Below are 17,016 nucleotides of genomic sequence, written 5' to 3'. Positions count from 1 at the left end.
CAGATCTGCAGAAAGTCAAAATTCGGAAAAAGACCACTTTCTTTACTCCTGCTCGCTCAAAAAAATGAACATTTTCATATATTGTTGTACTTCTGTACTCGTCTCTTGCTCTCTCTGCGAGTTCCTGTGCGGTTTCCTCTTTTTTTCTCGGTTTGCTCAAGATTGGGCGACTTCACACGTGGCTTGTCCTCGATTCGCCGAAGCGCAGCACGCATTCCCCGTGGCGGGGAGGGGCCCATAATCTGCCAAGGGGTTCCCTCTTGGGTAAAGGGGGCGCGCGTTTTCGTAAAGTGCAGGTTCAGCTGCACCAGTCGCTGACGTGGAAAGTTCCAGACCAACTTTGGGTGTTGGCGGCTCAAAAGAAGACACTCGGCAAGTGTAAGTATTTGGTACTGTTCTCTCAATGTTTTGTCTCAGAAGAAGAACGTTGAGCCAAAATAGTAGTCAGGTGTGTAGTGTAGCGCTGGATGCTGATTCTGAAAGACTCACTGGCATGCTTGAAATTGAGTTAAATTGTTACACCAGTGCGTGAAATGCCAATGGGGCTGAGGTGAAGTCACTCGTATGTTTAGCCGATACGCTTGGAGGGCAAGACAGGGCCAGTGTTTTGCAAAGGCCAACAGGTTGGACTGAATAAGCTATGTTTTCCCTTTGATAAAGGGGGGGGGGGGTTGGGTTGGGGGGTGAAGCTGGTTCAGAATGAGAGTTGCTAATGACTTGCCCTGCAGAAGTGTGTTCTGTTTGTCAGTAATAACCCAGACTGAAAATTAGGTGGTAATACAAATGAAGTAAAGCTAACATCTCCCTGAAAATATTGTAAACAATGAAAATTAAGAAATGTTCAATTCAGGAAGAAAACATAAGCACATGTATTATTTTGCCTATTTTTTTATTAAAAAATGAAACTCCAAAAACACGTTTTTTTAAAATTTAATTTAGTTGGAAAGGCAACTTTATAAATATCACTTTAGAATTTTTATACACACAATGTACATGTTAACAATGTTACAATAAATGTACATTTAAAAACACAATATAATGTTTGTTGAGGCATCTAGTCACAAGTTCCACAACATATTCATAAATAAACATTACCCATGACTACTACATTTTCGACATTTTCGACATTTGATAATGGATTTTGGACATAGGCCCTCATAACGATACTGGTGCTAAACCATGGCGCTATTAGCACCATGGTTGGTGCTGGTATCATAACAAGTCCGCCAATGTTCAATGGGGAATTACCATCCCATTCCAAGGTTGGCGGGGCGGTAATTCACCATTGAACATTGGCCCTTCCCCATTCCCATTTTTGCCCCATAGGGCTCAATGGGACTGGGGAAGGCGCTAAGTACGGTACCGCAAATTGCGGTACCGTACTTAGCACCAAGGTCCCTTTGCGGGTCCCTACTTTAACGACTGGTCTAGACCAGCCGTTCAGGTCGGGTCCAGCAAAGGGACCTCGTAGTAAGGCGCTAAGTGTTTAACGGCGCCGCAGCCTTTTACGGCGCCGTTAAACACTTAGGGCCAGGGTCGTAATGAGGCCCATAGTCTTTTTCCTGGTCACCATGACAGTTGGGTGAATTCGTTTTGATATTCATTTTGTTGTATTCTCTCAAGGTATCGCTATATTCAGTGATATATGCTGTGCATTACACATTCTCACCCACACGGTATTCGTATTTAAAAGCCTGTAATCACTGAAAAATTTCAAAAAGTATTCCTTTCTTAACTTATCAAGGGCTTGACACTCAAGCATTATATGTTTTAAAGTCTCAATATTTGTTTAATTTTTACAATATCTACATGTCCTATTAAATTTCTTATCTTTGAACCACACAGCTTTCCTTGCTCTTGTGGGCCATAAGTCAAAACGAAATCTCATAATTTTGGATTGATAATGTATATCAGGATGTCTTTCTAAATATTTCGGGATGTTATTTTTTTTTTTCATTCCAAAGTTATGCATTTTGAAGATCTGGTATTTTTCACATTCAGATATCGTTTTTGTCCAATGTGACAACCAGAGTTTCTGTTTGGCTCGATTGGGGTTGCATGTTAATAACTCACCACTAATATTGGCCTCAATCATTATTTTCCTGCAGGATATTTCCCAGATGTTCAACATGTCTCATCTGAAAAAGCCTGTGATATGATGTTAATAGCCGTGTGTGCATATAATCTTCGTTTGTACATTTGTCGTACATTAAAAGTCCATTCCAGTTGACAACCGCTTTTAGGAATGGCAACCCTAATTCGTAACGTATGACAGGCATAGGACAACTTTTAGGGAGTCTCAAAGCGTTTTTCCAATATACTCCCTCCAAATATGTCCAGTCTGGATGATCGCTAGCTAATTTGCTTGCAGCTCCATATGTGATAGTTGGGATAACCTTCTGTCTATAGTACATGATGATGGGTAAACACAAGGACTTGCTATACTTTCTCTGTATATATTTAGCTTGTGAGCATAGCATAGCCATCTTATGCTTCACTTCTTTGTATGGGATTTCTGCCTTGCTGTCATTTATGTTTTTTCGGAAGTATTTATACATTTTAATTATTTGTTTTTGTTTACCATCAATGGTCCAGAGCTTAGTCCCCTAGTTTAAAGAAGAGCGTTTACCTCCAGCAATCATTATGTTCGATTTGGCCATTTTTATCTGTAAGTTATTTTCTTTTGCATAGTTTTCTAATGCACACAAGGACCTGTGCAGTCCAATTGGTGTCTGGTCTAGGATTATAAGATCATCCGCATACAACAAATACCCCACAATGTTTTGGTTAATTTTTGGGGGGAATGATCTTACTATATAGCGATGTTTATTTATGTCTTGAATATAAAAGTTAAATAACGTGGACACTAACAAACACCCTTGTTTAAGGCTGACATTTGTAAGGATTGGTCTTGTTAAAAGTCCCTGTCTATTCAATTTTACTTAGACAGAAGTTCCTATGTAGAATTGCTGTAATAGGTTAAGCAATTTGGAAGGGCAACCAGTATCTCTTAAATTATTCCAAAGCATAGATTGAGAAACAGTGTCAAAAGCCAGTTTATAGTCTATAAAGGCTATTTAGACGGGATGTTTTCTACTAATACCTTAATGTTGTATGGCTAGGCTGATAAATGCATCAGGCCGTGTCCCAAACCCAAAAATAAATCCTGACTGTTTAGGATCCAGTAAGTTATGGTCTTTTAGCCATGGCGGAGTCGGTAAGTTACCGGCATGGACCATGGTGCTATTAGCACCATGGTCCAACGCCTGGGTCGTAATGAGGGCCGTAGTCTATTAACATTTGTGTCTTCTCTGTGAATTCTTATGTGTCCACTTCTGTTCTTTTGAGGGATTTTGCAATTCCCTCCGTCTTTGGTATTCCCCTCGACTTTTCTTGGTCACTTCCACTATTCTCTAGAATTGAATGTTTGGCAGACAGTCTCTTCTTCTCCGCTGCCTTCGTTGGAGGCCTTGCAGCCATTGACACTTGCCCTTGTTTGTGTGCATTCTGTGTGTGGGTGCGTGCCGTGGTCAGTGCTACATTATCATTCATTCCATGCTGACCCTGTCTCCAGCTTTTTCTCTCATTCATCACCTCATGTGAATACGTATCTCTGCTAATTACATTCAATTTTAATTCATTTGCTTCATCATTAGCTTTTCTTGGAACTGGAATCACTATATAGGGTCTGGGTGCTTTCGTAGGCCCCTGACGTTCATTATCCAGTGGGTGCACTGATAGGGGGACACTTAGTGCACCAATAAAGAAAGCAGTCCTGATTGTTAATAATAGAAAAACAATAACGATCATTGTACATATGCACATAATAGTTTGGAATGATAGTTTGCAGCATTTTCTACCAGGGGTGTGGGGGGTGCCCTTCTGCTGGGGGTAAAACTATGTTGCTGTTCTGGTCCCCCATTTCGATCGAGTCCATAGTCAATTATTTATTCTTTGCTTGCTCCGATCTCACAGTTCAAACGTTTATTATTACTAAAGTGTCGAGTGCTTTTCGAGCATCCCCTCTCTTGCGGGTGATGACGATAGTCTCTGAGTATGCAGCATGGTTTTGTTTGCTAGGCTATGGGAAAAAAGGTTAGGCTAGCAACTTTTGGTACATCACATTAATGATGCGTATCTATAGTAGGTGAGGTCCCAATGCACGCCTCGAATTTGTTTTGGTCCAGAGGACATGTTGGAACCTGTTCACTGCGAAGGAATAATTGGATGAAACTGCAAAAAATCACACAAAAATAAAATGCTGTAAAAATAAAGCAAAAATAAAAATAGAAGTGAACACACGAAAAATAGGAAAAAATGAGAAAAATGAAAAAAAATGAAAATAAAACGGTGAAGTTCTTGTGTCCGCTCCTTTCGCTCGGTCTCTCGGCGACTAGTTGAAGAACAGTGTCTCTCTCCTTGATCTGCTCCACGGCGGAAAGTCTCACTGTGGATCTCCTCTTTCTAAGGCTCTCCTCAGCAGGGGATGACCATAATTGCTTCTTAGCTGTGCTATGATGGCTCTCAGGAGCCTGTTTAATTGTGCGTTCTTTACTGGGTCTTTGAGGAATGCAGGTACGTCAACATTGTTTGGTCTACCCACTAGTTCTGGAAAGTTCTCAATGAGGTGAAAGAAGACACGGTATGCATATCTGCTGTCTTCTGGTGACAATGACATTAGTTCTGATTTTCTGGTCTCTAGATCATAGGCCTTTTTTGTGACGTGAACAGTTTTTACACTTTCCTGCTGCGTGGATTGCGACCATGTAGTTTAGTTTGTACCACACTCAGTTCAGGAATTCGTTGTTTCTTGGGTCTCTGATGAAGGTTAGGGTATCTGTGGTTCTCCCGACGAGTCCTGGGCACTCCTCTACGACTTGGAAAAATAAGGTGTATGTCAGTTCATCGATGATCACTTGAGGTGGGAGCATTTCTCCTTATTTCCAGTACTCTGGTACTTCGGCAAAAGCCTCCGCGAGGACAGTCAGCAGTTGACGTATTATCTTCCTGTTAGCTGGATCTTAGATGAAATCCGGGATGCTGGCTTCTCTCCCTACAAGTGATGGATATGTCTCTAATACTAGCCGAAAACAGGAAAGCACATCCTTTGTAATATTTCTACTGGGGGATACCATAAGTTCTATGAACAAAGTCTTGATACTGGTTGCTTCAGGATATCATTTTGGTTCTCAGAAATGTCCCCTTTTTTATTCTTTTCAGAGTCTTAGGGCCTTTTCAATGATTTGTGTGGCTTTACGTTCATTTGAGTAGCGTTACTGCAGCTTTGGACGTGCGTTTCTCTTCCTTTACTCCGTAACTTTGCTTGCTCCGAATGTCCATATTATTGTCCTTTTATCATCCTTCATTTGGTTTGAGGAAATGTCTTGTTTTGAAAGCCACAATTTTACTGGATTCTGTTGCCGTTTGTTTTGCTGCTCATGCGTCCTTCTTCCTCACCATGGATCTTGTCTGCACGTGCTGAGGTTCTTCCTCGTTGTCTGTAGATTCTTCGCAGTTAGATGTAGCTGGAGGGCTCTCTCCTATGAAGGGTTTAATGTAATTTAGGAAAATCCATGCCCTTCTGCCCTGAGCTTGACGGCGGATGGGGTGCAGTCTTCTACGATGAACGGGCCATTAAAGCTTGGCTCGTCCCACCTTTTCCTGGTAAAGTTCTTCACTAACATGCTGTCACCAGGGAAGACAAGGGGCGCATGCACACTTTGCTCGGTGTCTGCTTCAGCACTTCCTGTTGTGTTTCGTGCTGCGCCGTCCCCCTTTCGCCGTCGTTGCAACTGGCCTGTAATGACAGAGGCACTGGATGTCATACAGTCAATGTACTTTTGCATCTCTGTTCCCAGAACTTCTCTAGTTGGCTGGGCATCACAACTAGCTCTATCTCGGGGGGTAAAAGGGGTCCTCATCCTTCTGCCTGTAACTATCTTGTGCGGCATGATATGATGGTCGGAGCCTGGTTGGTTCCGAAGGGCATACAATGCCAATGGTAAACATTGCAGCCATCCCTTCTTTAATGTGAGCTTCAACTTGGCTATCCTTCCCTTAAGCAAGCCGTTGATCCGTTCACATATCCCATCCCCCTCAGGAAGATACGGCGACGAGAACTTGTGCTTTATACCAATCAACAAACTAATCTGTTCAAAAACTGAATTTACAAAGTGGGCCCCATTATCTGATCTCATTACCTCGCACACACCCCATCCAGGGAACACTTCTCTTACCAGGAACTTGGCAGCACAGGTAGCATCGGGGTGTGTACAGGGGCCTGCCTCTATCCATCTAGAGAATGGACACACCACCACAATTAAATACCTGTACCCGCTGCACACTTGAATCATGTCAATGTAGTCGATATGCAGGTGCTGGAATGGTCCATTTGGTCTGGGAATGATTCCTCTCACTACTTTTAATGTGTGCCCAGCGGTGAATTGCTGGCAGATAATGCAGTTCACCATAAAAAATGCTACGTGCTCCGCTAAATTCGGTGTGAACCAGTCTTCCGCGAGCATTGCAGCTAGGGTTTCTTTTGACATGTGTATGGGGTAGTGAAGTTGTTCTAGCGCTACCTTTAGAAGGGCAACAGGCATTACTGGTTTACCAGTGGCGTCTTGCCTGCATAACCCGTCAGAGGGGTTTAAAGAACACCCTCAACGTTTCCACAGATTTTTCTCCTCTTGAGGTGCCTCCCCCTGGAGCTCCATTAGCTGAGTCGGCCCCATATTGCTATAAGCCTCTGGTGTGGCTCGCGCCACAATCATCCGCTCATGGGTACGTGCCACCTCCACGTCCATGATTGTTCCATTCTTGGATGCCATACGTTTGGCTTCCCTGTCCACTTCATGGTTTCCATGTGACACGAAATCCGTCCCCTTGGTATGAGCGGCGTATTTCACGACCGCTATGCCCACTGGGAGCTGTAGTGCTTTTATCAGCCTGTCCAATAGGGCTGCATGTTGCATTGGCGTGCCGTCTGCTCGAAGGTAGCCCCTCCTTTTCCAGGGCGCCAGACCTGCATGTACTGGTCAGGCGGAGTCACTGTACACTGTTACTTCGTGGTCTGCATGATTCTCAATGGTGAGTATCAGTGCCAATAGTTCTGCCGCCTGTGCTGAATAATGAGATGGTATTCGTGCACTAACGAGTACTCGAAACTCTCCATTTGCTAGGTGTTTTACCACGGCCACGCCTGTATACCTTTGTCTGTCTTCTTGGTCGATTCTCGAAGACCCGTCAATAAAGAGGATCCCTCCACTTGCCAGGGCATTTTCTTTTACCCTGGGGATCTCATTATAGAATTCCTCATAGTTTGCACAGTCGTGTATAGGTTCTCCCTCTGTGACTGGCTCTGCTATGAACGTAGCTGGATTCACAGTTTTACATCGCACTATTTTGATCGATGGGTTGGAAATAATCACCTCATAGGCGGATGCTCTTTGAGATGTCAGTGTGCCCTTAGGCTTCTCTAGTATGGCGAACAGTGAGTGCTCAACATACAGTGTCATGGAGCACCCATCACAATGGATGATGCCTTTTCGATAGCGAATGCGGCAACAGCTAGGTTTTGTTTGCATGGGAAGTGGCCCTTCATGACTGGATCCAGATTCCCGCGGTAATATGCTAGGGGCTTGTACCCCAGCAAGGTTCGCTGCGGGAGCTCTATCGTCATAAAATTACCATTGTTATGTGAGAACAGGTAGAATTCCTCTGCATAATTAGGAATCCCGAGAACTGGGGCCTTACAAATTGCCCCCTAAAGCTCTGTGAACCCCTTTTCCATCGCCTCAGTCCATTCGATATCTTCCTTTTTCGCCAGGGCCTTCTTTAGGGCTTGGTGTATGAACTGTAGTCAAAGACCCATGCTCTGACGTAATTGCACAGGCCTAAAAAGCTTTGCATTTGTTTTATCGTGCGCAGCTTGGCCGTGTTCATGATGGCTTCAGCCCTTTCTGGGGTTACCTTTTTCCCCCCATGAGAGATCAGTTGACCTATGTATAACACTTCTGGCTGACTGTACTGCAACTTCTCCTTATCAACCTTGTATCCCTTCTCAGCCAGTATAGTCAATAGCTGCACAGAGTTGCGCCTGCATTGCTCTTCAGTGGTGCTGCAGATCAGAATGTCATCTACATACTGCAAAACAACACTGTCCACCGCAATGTTGCTTAGGTCCATTTGCAGGACTCTGTGGAAGATTGACGGGGACTCTCAGTACCCCTGTGTGCTTTTCAGACGCATTTGTCTTAAAGTGAATGACGTCAGGTCTTGTGAGTCACGGTGCAATGGAATCGAGACAAACGCATTTTTCATATCGATCACCGTGAAATATTTTGCTTCAGTTGGTATATTGCATAATATTGTGGATGGATTAGGGACTAGAGGGAACTCAGCTTCAACTATGTCGTTTAATGCTTGTAAATCTTGGATTAAAAGATATGACCCTCCCTTTGATTTCTTGACAGGATAAATCACCATGTTGCAATGTGATTCTGATGTCACTAGGATGCCCTGCTCCATCATGGCGGAGATTGTCTTCGCGATCCCTTCATCTGCCTCTCTGGACATGGGATATTGTAGCGCTCGTGGCAAAATTGCTCCTGGTTTAAGTTTAATTTTTACTTCACCTGCCCCCTTCAGGAGAACTACGTCATAGGGCCCTGTAGTCCATACTGCGGCAGGCACTTGGGCCATGTCATCATCAAAGTACTCTGGACGTATCAGTGCCAACATCATTCTCTGTGGCACTTCCCTTTTGATCATTTTAACCTAGAATATGAGACTCTCTTCTACCCTTGTTTCCTCTAGGTCAAGGTGCTCTTCGAACAGATCGTCATTGGTGACGTCAGTCACTTGATACCCTTCTTCAATGGCGATAACCGCACACCATTGTCTGCCTTCATTGTCATTTCCTTCAACCAATACCACTTTTCCTCGCACTATGGCAGATTGTATTATTAAGGAAAATACTTGTCGCTCCTCTTCGTGCATGGGTATTCTTGGTCTGAATAGAAACTCATCAGGGGTTCTCGTAGTCTTGCCTGCGAGGCCTGGCAACCCCTCCATAAGCACCCGCACACCATATGCGAAAACTTCTGGTTCTAATGGTGTAGGTCTCATTGCTACACGTCCTGAGTATGCTCTGATCATTTTGCACACATTTGAATAATGCATTCCTGGGGTGGAGCACACTATACCATTCTCGTTAAACGAGATGGTCATGTTTAATTTAGTCATCAGGTCCCGACCCAGAATATTTACTGGGGTCTGACGTGAATATAATAGGGGTACATTCATTTCCCGCTCTCCCACCAAAACTGGGAGTGTGTCTGTAAAGGGAGCTCTACTATGAGCTCCAGTGAAACTCTGAGTATCTATAGCCTCGCCGGACAAGGAAAACATGCCTTCTCGTATGCACGAGCGCGCTGAAACCGTGTCAACTAAGAATGAATATTCTTTCCCCCCTATGGTGACATTCACCCTTGGTTCCCTGATAGGGTCTGGTGTCACTGATAGGATAGAGCACATCAGAGTCCCCCGTGAGCTGTCCTATTTCATGTACAGTTTCGGTCCACTGTACACTTGTGTGCTCTCCCATTTCGAGGGTTAACTTCCCCTCTGGAATTATTACCCTGTACCATCTGTGGGGCGCCTGCTGGGGTTGTCCCTGTGGCAAATTCCCCATGTTCGGTGGTTGACCCGTTTGCTGTGCACTTTGCTGCGCGCCTGACGCCTGCGCTGCACTGCGTAATTTTGTGCACTGCCCTGCTGTGGGGCGGCAGGTTGATTCACCATGCCTGTCCCCATCCCTTGGCTGTTTTGCCACATGCCTTGGCTTCTGCACATGCGCGACCATGTGTCCTGTCATTCCACACAACCAACACACTGGCGGTGGTCGGGCCATTTGTCCATCTGGCATAGCTGGACCGCCCATCTGTGCGTTCTGAAAGCCACCTTGAACATTCTGAAAACCTCCTTGGTTACCTCGAAACCCTCCCTGATTACTCTGCCATCCTCTAATTCCAAAGCCCCTTCCCCTTGGGTAAAATCCTGTGTTACCCTGATTACTCTGCGATGGGTTAGTCGCTTGCTGTGTGCTTGGTTCGGCTGGACTGGTGAGCATGGCTCCCTCGAGAGCATACTTCGAGAGCTTCTTTTGTACCAGCTTTGCCTCCTCTCCCTTACGAGTTGCCTCCTTTTTCTGATTCTTTTCTTGCAACAATCTACAATAGTGTGCAATTCTCAACTGTATTTCGGCCCATGATTTAGCTTCTATTCCTACCAATTTCTTAAGCTGTTTTTGCACCGGTTCTGGCAACCCTTGGCACAATATATGGTAGAATACGGGGATAGATTTCGTCCAAGACTCATGCGTTTCGAGTACCCACGCGCCTTGAAAATTCTGGATATAAATCAACAGTGTGGCGCTGTCCGATGACGGGCGTGCACGCGACGGCGTGACGTTGCACGCCGTCGTGTGCAGTACAAATAAACGGGGCGTTTCCCGGCCGCGTCAGAGTGACCGGGAAGCCCGAACCAAGACGGATGTGCGTGCCTCAGTCCTTGGTGCCGGGGCTTGCGGCGATGCGCGCGGGGGGCGCCAGTCACCCCCAACAGTGGCGACGAGTGGGGGAAACGATGCCCAGGCCCGGCGGTGATCATCGGAACAATTTTTCACCGAAACGAGGTCGGAGTACAGACTTCGTTTCACGCCGCGGGTAGTGCGTTGCCCACGCGGCTGGCGGCCATTTTGTGCAACAGGCTGTGGGACTTCGGGAGGCTCCGGTTTGAGCCCTGAAGCGACCCCAGGCCTAATTTTTGGAAATCCTGGTAGCTGATAGCTACATCTACATGAGGTTATCCCCGAATAGTGCATAGACTCAATTTTGCGTTTTCTACGTCGAGTGGAAGCAAGGAGAAGGCCCATCTTGGCTGGGCCTGCATAGCCTATTTGTCCTTTGGCACAATTTTTGGAACAGCTAAAGGCAGAGTGCCTTTTTTATCCCCTTCATCATCATCCTGGTGGCCTCACCAGCCTTCATCCTCTTCATCATCACAGAGGTGTGCTGCAGGTGACTGTATCCAGGGGTGGTCCATGCTGAGGGTCATTTTGGACTGGCTGTTTGAGTTGCGGCTCCTGGTCAACATTTTGGGGGTGCCTGTGCGCTCAAACTCATGAGTGACACCGAGGACCAGGACGGAGCACACGGCATCTTCAGCTTCGCGTACTCCGTCTACCTGGAAGACATTAATGACTTACTGGAGAAGCATGATGCTCTGTTCAAGGGGATCGGGCGGATGGCCGGGGAGCCGGTGCGGCTGCACATCGATGAGTCGGTACAGCCGATCGCCCTGAAACATCAGAGGGTACCATTCCACCTCCGTGAGCAGGTCGACAAAGAACTGGACAGCCTCGTCGATCTAGACATCATAGAAAAGGTGGAGGGCCCGACTCCCTGGGTGTCCCCTATAGTGGTGGCAAGGAAACTCAAACAACCGGGCGCAGTCAGGATCTGTGTGGACATGAGGATCCCCAACAAGGCCATCAAGAGGGAGAGGCACCTCACCCCGACGCTGGATGACATCATTGCGGAGGTGCAGGGCGCTCGGTTCTTCTCGAAACTCAACCTCCGGGCCGGCTATCACCAGGTTGTCCTCCACCCCGAGTCAAGGTATATTACCACTTTCACCACACACCGGGGATTATATCGCTATAAGAGGCTGAGCTTTGGGGTGTCCTCGGCGGCTGAAGTATTTCAGAACATCATTCGGGGTACCCTAGCTGACCTCGAGGGCGTCTCGAACATAAGCAATGACATTCTGGTGTTTGCGAGGACGGAGGTCGACCATCTGAGGCGTTTGGCGAGGACATTCGAGGCTGCGGTCGTTGGGACTCACCCTCCATAAGGAGAAGTGCGAGTTTCTACGCCCCTCCCTGGAGTTCTTTGGGTTTGTGTTCAAGGAGGGGGGGGTGTCTCCTGACCCCAAAAAGGTACTGGACATACAGAGGGCACAACCACCGGAGTCTGTGTCGGAGATGCGAAGCTTCTTGGGCATGGTCACTTACTGTGGGCGGTTCATCAAGAACCTGGCATCCAGGTCTGAGCCTCTCAGGGCCCTGACAAGAAAAGACACCGTCTGCAATTGGGGCCCATTGGAGCAGGCGGCTTTTGATGACATTAGAAGTGCCCTCACGGCCGAGGACACTATGTCGTTCTTTGATCCTGCATTACCGTCGGAGATCATCGTCGACGCCAGCCAATTTGGCCTGGGTGCTGTATTGACACAGATTGACCGTGACGGCGGCGTCCGGCCAGTTGCGTATGCCAGCAAAGCACTGTCGGACGCCGAACAACGATACTCGCAGATTGAGCGCGAGGCGCTGGCAGTGCTGTGGGGATGCCGCCACTTCCGGCTCTATGTACTCGGATGCCCGGTGACGGTGGTAACTGACCACAAGCCACTGCTGCCCATCCTAGCAGGGTCATCATCCAAGCTGCCAGCACGCATTGAAAGGTGGATGATGGCTCTTTTGGAGTATGGGGTGACTCTGGTATACCGACCGGGGGCAAATAACGCAGCTGACTATCTCTCCAGACACCCCGGGGTGCCTGGAGGAGGGGACCGAGACGCCTGTGAAGAAGAAGCTGAGGAGCATGTCCGAGTCGTGGTGGAAGCAGCCACGCCGAATGCCATGCCTCTTCAGGAGCTGGAGGCTGCGGTGGCACAGGATGAGTGTTTCAAGGTGCTGAGGCAGTCCATGCAGCAAAGCTCCTGGAAGTCAGCGCTCGAGGCCCTGGCTGGGCGCACTCAGGAGGCACGGACTGGGTTGGAGCAACTAGGGAAGGTCCGCGAAGAACTGTCCTTCTCAACATCGGGCCTGTTACTTCGGGGTGATCGGATTGTAGTTCCCCAGTCAAAGGTGGGCGAGGTGATTGCACTGGCGCACCGGGGTCATCAAGGGGCCGCCAAGACCAAGGCCCGCCTCCGGATGAAGGTGTGATTCCCCGAGCTGGAACGCAAGGTAGATGACTTTGTGGCGGCTTGTGTCTGGTGCCAGGCAGCATCGCCTGTACAGCGGGAGCCAGTCATCGAGGTAATGCCGAGGGGGACCCATCCATGGGAGGTGGTTCATGCCGATTTAGGGTCCACCACCATGGGCACCCACTTCCTGGTCTTGGTTGACGAGTACTCCAGGTACCCCGAGGTGGAGTTCGTGGAGTCCGTGGCGTTCGAGCAGTGGTTGTGGCTGTGGAAAAGTTGTTTGCGGCTCATGGGTTTCCACACATGCTGTGCTCGGACAATGGTGTGCCATTCCAGGGTGAACGGTTTGCAGAACTAACGGTGAGCTGTGGGGTGGTGCACTGGAAGATCACGCCTCTCTGGCCTCGAGCAAATGGAGAAGCAGAGCGTTTGATGAGGACTCTCAATAAGACCTTTAGGATCGCACAAGGACAGGGGCAGTCCCTACAGAGAGCCCTTTACCAATTCTTGAGGGTATACCGCACCACGCCCTATGCGTCCACGGGGGTGGCCCCGGCGGAGGCGATGTTCAGGAGGTGTCCTCGAGGGTTGTTGCCAGAGGTCGGAGAACAAGAGCCTGCGGTGATCGATGACCAACGAGTCAAAATGGACCGGCGAGTGAGAATTGAGCAAGAGAACGTGCGGAGGGGGCTTCGCCCACAACAGCTGGAGCCGGGCGATGAGGTCCTCATTCGCAATCGACATCCGCATGGGAAGCTCTCCCTGCCGTACGAGCCTGAGCCAGTGGACGTCGTGGCGGTCCGGGGCTCCATGGTAACTGCGTCAGATGGCCAGTCGGAAGTAACTCGCAATGTAAGCTTCTTCAAAAAGCTTAGGGATCCCAGAACTGACCCACCTCCTGATCCGGACCTTGGAGGAGTCCCGGAGGACGAGGGAGACCCACCCTGCATGCCGGAGTCCCCAGCCCGGGGCCCGTCAGTGGACAGATCACCCGTGCCGGAGGCGAGCCGGAGGTACCCCCAGAGGGCTGGGCGAGGGAAACCTGCTCGCCTCACCGATTACGTGCTGGGACAGTTGGCTGATGATCAGAAGGGTGACAACTGTTAACTAGGGGGACCCGGGTGGATGCTAATAATGGAGTGTTCATGGCATCGGGGTTTGTGAATTATTCTATTTGCAGTGTTGTTTGGTTTGCAGTGTATAGTTGAATTGTGATCGTTGGTTCTCCCCGAAAAAGGAGGAGTGTGGCGCTGCCCGATGACGGGCGCACACGCGACGGCGTGACGTTGCACGCCGTCGCGTGCAGTACAAATAAACGGGGTGTTTCCCGGCCGCGTCAGAGCGACCGGGAAGCCCGAACCAAGACGGACGTGTGTGCCTCAGTCCTTGGTGCCGGGGCTTGCGGCGATGCGCGCGGGGGGCACCAGTCACCTCCAACAAACAGATCCTCTGATTCTTTCATTGTTTGAGTCATTATAGCTTCCTTATCAGACGTGTCTGGATATAGTGGTCACAGTGCTTTCCACACTGCTGCCCTACAGTTATTAAATGGCGCTCCGTGCTGGGAGGTGTTAGTTAGGGTTACCCTAGGATAGCCTACCCGCTTCCATACATCATCGGCTCTTTCACCAAGTATGGCAATTAGGAGGCCCTTTATGTCCCCAATAGCTAAGGTGACACCCCCCGTCATATTCTCTAACTCATGTATCCACTTTCCAGCTCCCGACGTCAGCATTGGAAGCTTATTTTTAAGGTTCTCTCGGTCCATGTGTGGCCATGGAATATATTGTGGTCTTGCTCCCCCCTTTTCTAGCAACGGGAATTGGAATGGACAGTCCTCCTTCTCTTTCCCCATAGCCCTCCGGTCTATCACCGGGGTGGCATTCCCGCCTTGCCGCCTACCTGGCAAAGCCCTTAATCTGTCTACATAGGCAGATGCTTCCGCCCCCCTCTGACCGTGGGGCGTTCCTTCTTGTCGGCCGGACTGTGCGGCAGACTTCGGTGCCCTACTTGTGGACCCACTAGCATCTGACCATCGTACCTCTTGGTCCCCTGGGAGCCGTTTTTCGCACCGTCTCCCTTCTTCATGTGCTATATCCTCTGTTTCCCCACCGGAATCAGATCCTGAGTACTCCCAGTTTACACAACTTCTTGCATCTTCTTCGTTCTGCCCAATCTCCAGTCTGTCTAGGGACAGTCCCCTGCTCCCACTACTTCGGGAGACATCCTCTGTGTCATATAGTTGAGTGCTTTCTAAGCACTCATCTTCCCTTCCCCCTTGGTAAATTAGTTCCAACCCCATCTCATCATAGATTGTATCAATTGTTTCCCCAATGCTTCTGGTGTCAAAGTCATCCTCAATATTTGTCCCGCTTGTACCTGGTACTGCATCGCTTGCAGGAAAGAATTCTTCCACGTCTTCCCATTCTACTGTAGGATTGGGTTTAATCACTTCCTGCTACAAATATTCAAGATCTCATGCCCTCTGTCTGCGCTTACGTTCCATTTCCTCAACTATTTCCTTTTGCTTCTTCGCTTCTTCTCTAGCCTTATCTACTTCCCTCATCCGTTCATTTCTATGTTCCTTTGCCCTTCTACTTTCCTCATCTTCCCGCTTTTTTACTTTCCTTTCGTGCACTCTCCTTTCTTCCTCTAACTTTAGCATATTCTGCCTGTACTTTTCATAGGCTGCGTATTGTGTGCGACTGAGCGGTATTCCTTGCTCTTCGCGATATAGTTGTTCTCGCCTTAACCTATCCTTCTTTCCTACCCTCGTTTCTCATTTCCTTTTCTTTCTCTTTTTCCCTTCTCTGCGCCTTGTCAGCCCATTCCCTCGGCCTCACATCATCACTTCCTTTTCCATCTAATTTCAATAGTATCTGTCCTCCCATCCATTCGTCTTTTGCAAATGTTGCCTCATCATCTCCTTTCCACTTCTACCCTCTCTCTCTTTCTCGAGAGATGCACTACTCTGTGCCTGATCCTTTCCTTCATCACTGCGCCTCTCCTTGTCCCTTGGGATTTCGGAGACAAGATTACTTTCCTGCTCTTTTTCTTTGATGTCGTCACTACTATACGTAGGCGACTCATATGCTGGGTTGCTGTACCCCGTGGCTGCCTTAAGTTCTCTTAGCGGGTAAATACCCTCTGACTTACTCCCTTCGATCACTAGCTCAGGGCGGGGTAGGTGGCGCGGTAGGCGTCTCACCCCCCTCTGTATATACATTTAATATCCAATTTGCGGGTGGTTCTTCCTCCTTCGTCTGCTCGAATATTTTCCAAAGTTTGGGGACGGCAAGACATTTCTCTAGCTTCTTGCCAGTATATGTGGCGTGTAGGAAGGTAGTCATACGCTGCAAAACAGCCTTAGAGAGTCACCCTTTCTGGGGCCACGGCATAAACATTTTATTTGCGTTACCCTTAACCCACTCTTGGCTGTATTTTTTCAGCTTTGGTGCATGCTTGGGCAACTGTTTGCATAAATGTGCAAGTGGGGTAACTTCCTCCATTTCTGATTTCGTCACTAGCAGTATTCATACAGTTCCTTAATCCTTCACCAGTATGAGCGAGCACCAAATACGCAAGCTCCAATCCAATCTTTTCCCACCAAATTTTATACCAACAATTTACTCAAAACTCATCAATTCAGTGGCGATTCCCTCTTAGTTACAGAATCGCGTAAAGCCAAAATGCATTTCAAACAATCACCAATTCAATTATTTTACATTTGACACACAACAGAATGCACATGACAGACGTTTGACAGACTAGACAGACACCAGCTGGTCATACGTATACCTGCCTTCTAATCAATACCCCATCATGGGATGTGAACGAACCCCTTTGATGCCGTCTTTAATCGTCATTGTAGCCTAAATTTTGCCCCCACTGTGGGCTCTGGGTTCACGATCCTTCTGACCACTCTTTAAAGTGCAGGAACAAGGCAAATCCTTACGTTTTTTTTCTCAGGTGCCCCCCTGGTAATCCTTACGTTTTTTCTCAGGTGCCCCCCTGGTATCCACT

At 48.1% G+C, this 17,016-nt stretch overlaps 1 protein-coding gene across 2 annotated transcripts in view; it reads left to right on the top strand.

Annotated features, from left to right (window-relative positions):
- The first annotated feature begins 218 nt into the window (after positions 1–218).
- Positions 219–17,016, top strand: part of GRAP2 (GRB2 related adaptor protein 2) — a 544,466-nt gene continuing 527,668 nt past the window's right edge. For both annotated transcript variants that reach the window (XM_069652933.1, XM_069652932.1), the window contains exon 1: positions 219–378. The gene's annotated coding sequence lies outside the window, so the exon portion shown is untranslated. The remainder of the gene's footprint in view (positions 379–17,016) is intronic.

This window comes from Ambystoma mexicanum, chromosome 3q, assembly GCF_040938575.1.
Source record: "Ambystoma mexicanum isolate Mex_15411 chromosome 3q, UKY_AmexF1_1, whole genome shotgun sequence".
Taxonomy (NCBI): domain Eukaryota; kingdom Metazoa; phylum Chordata; class Amphibia; order Caudata; family Ambystomatidae; genus Ambystoma; species Ambystoma mexicanum.
Note: the sequence above shows the minus strand (reverse complement) of the source record. Positions and strands in the feature narration are given on the sequence as shown.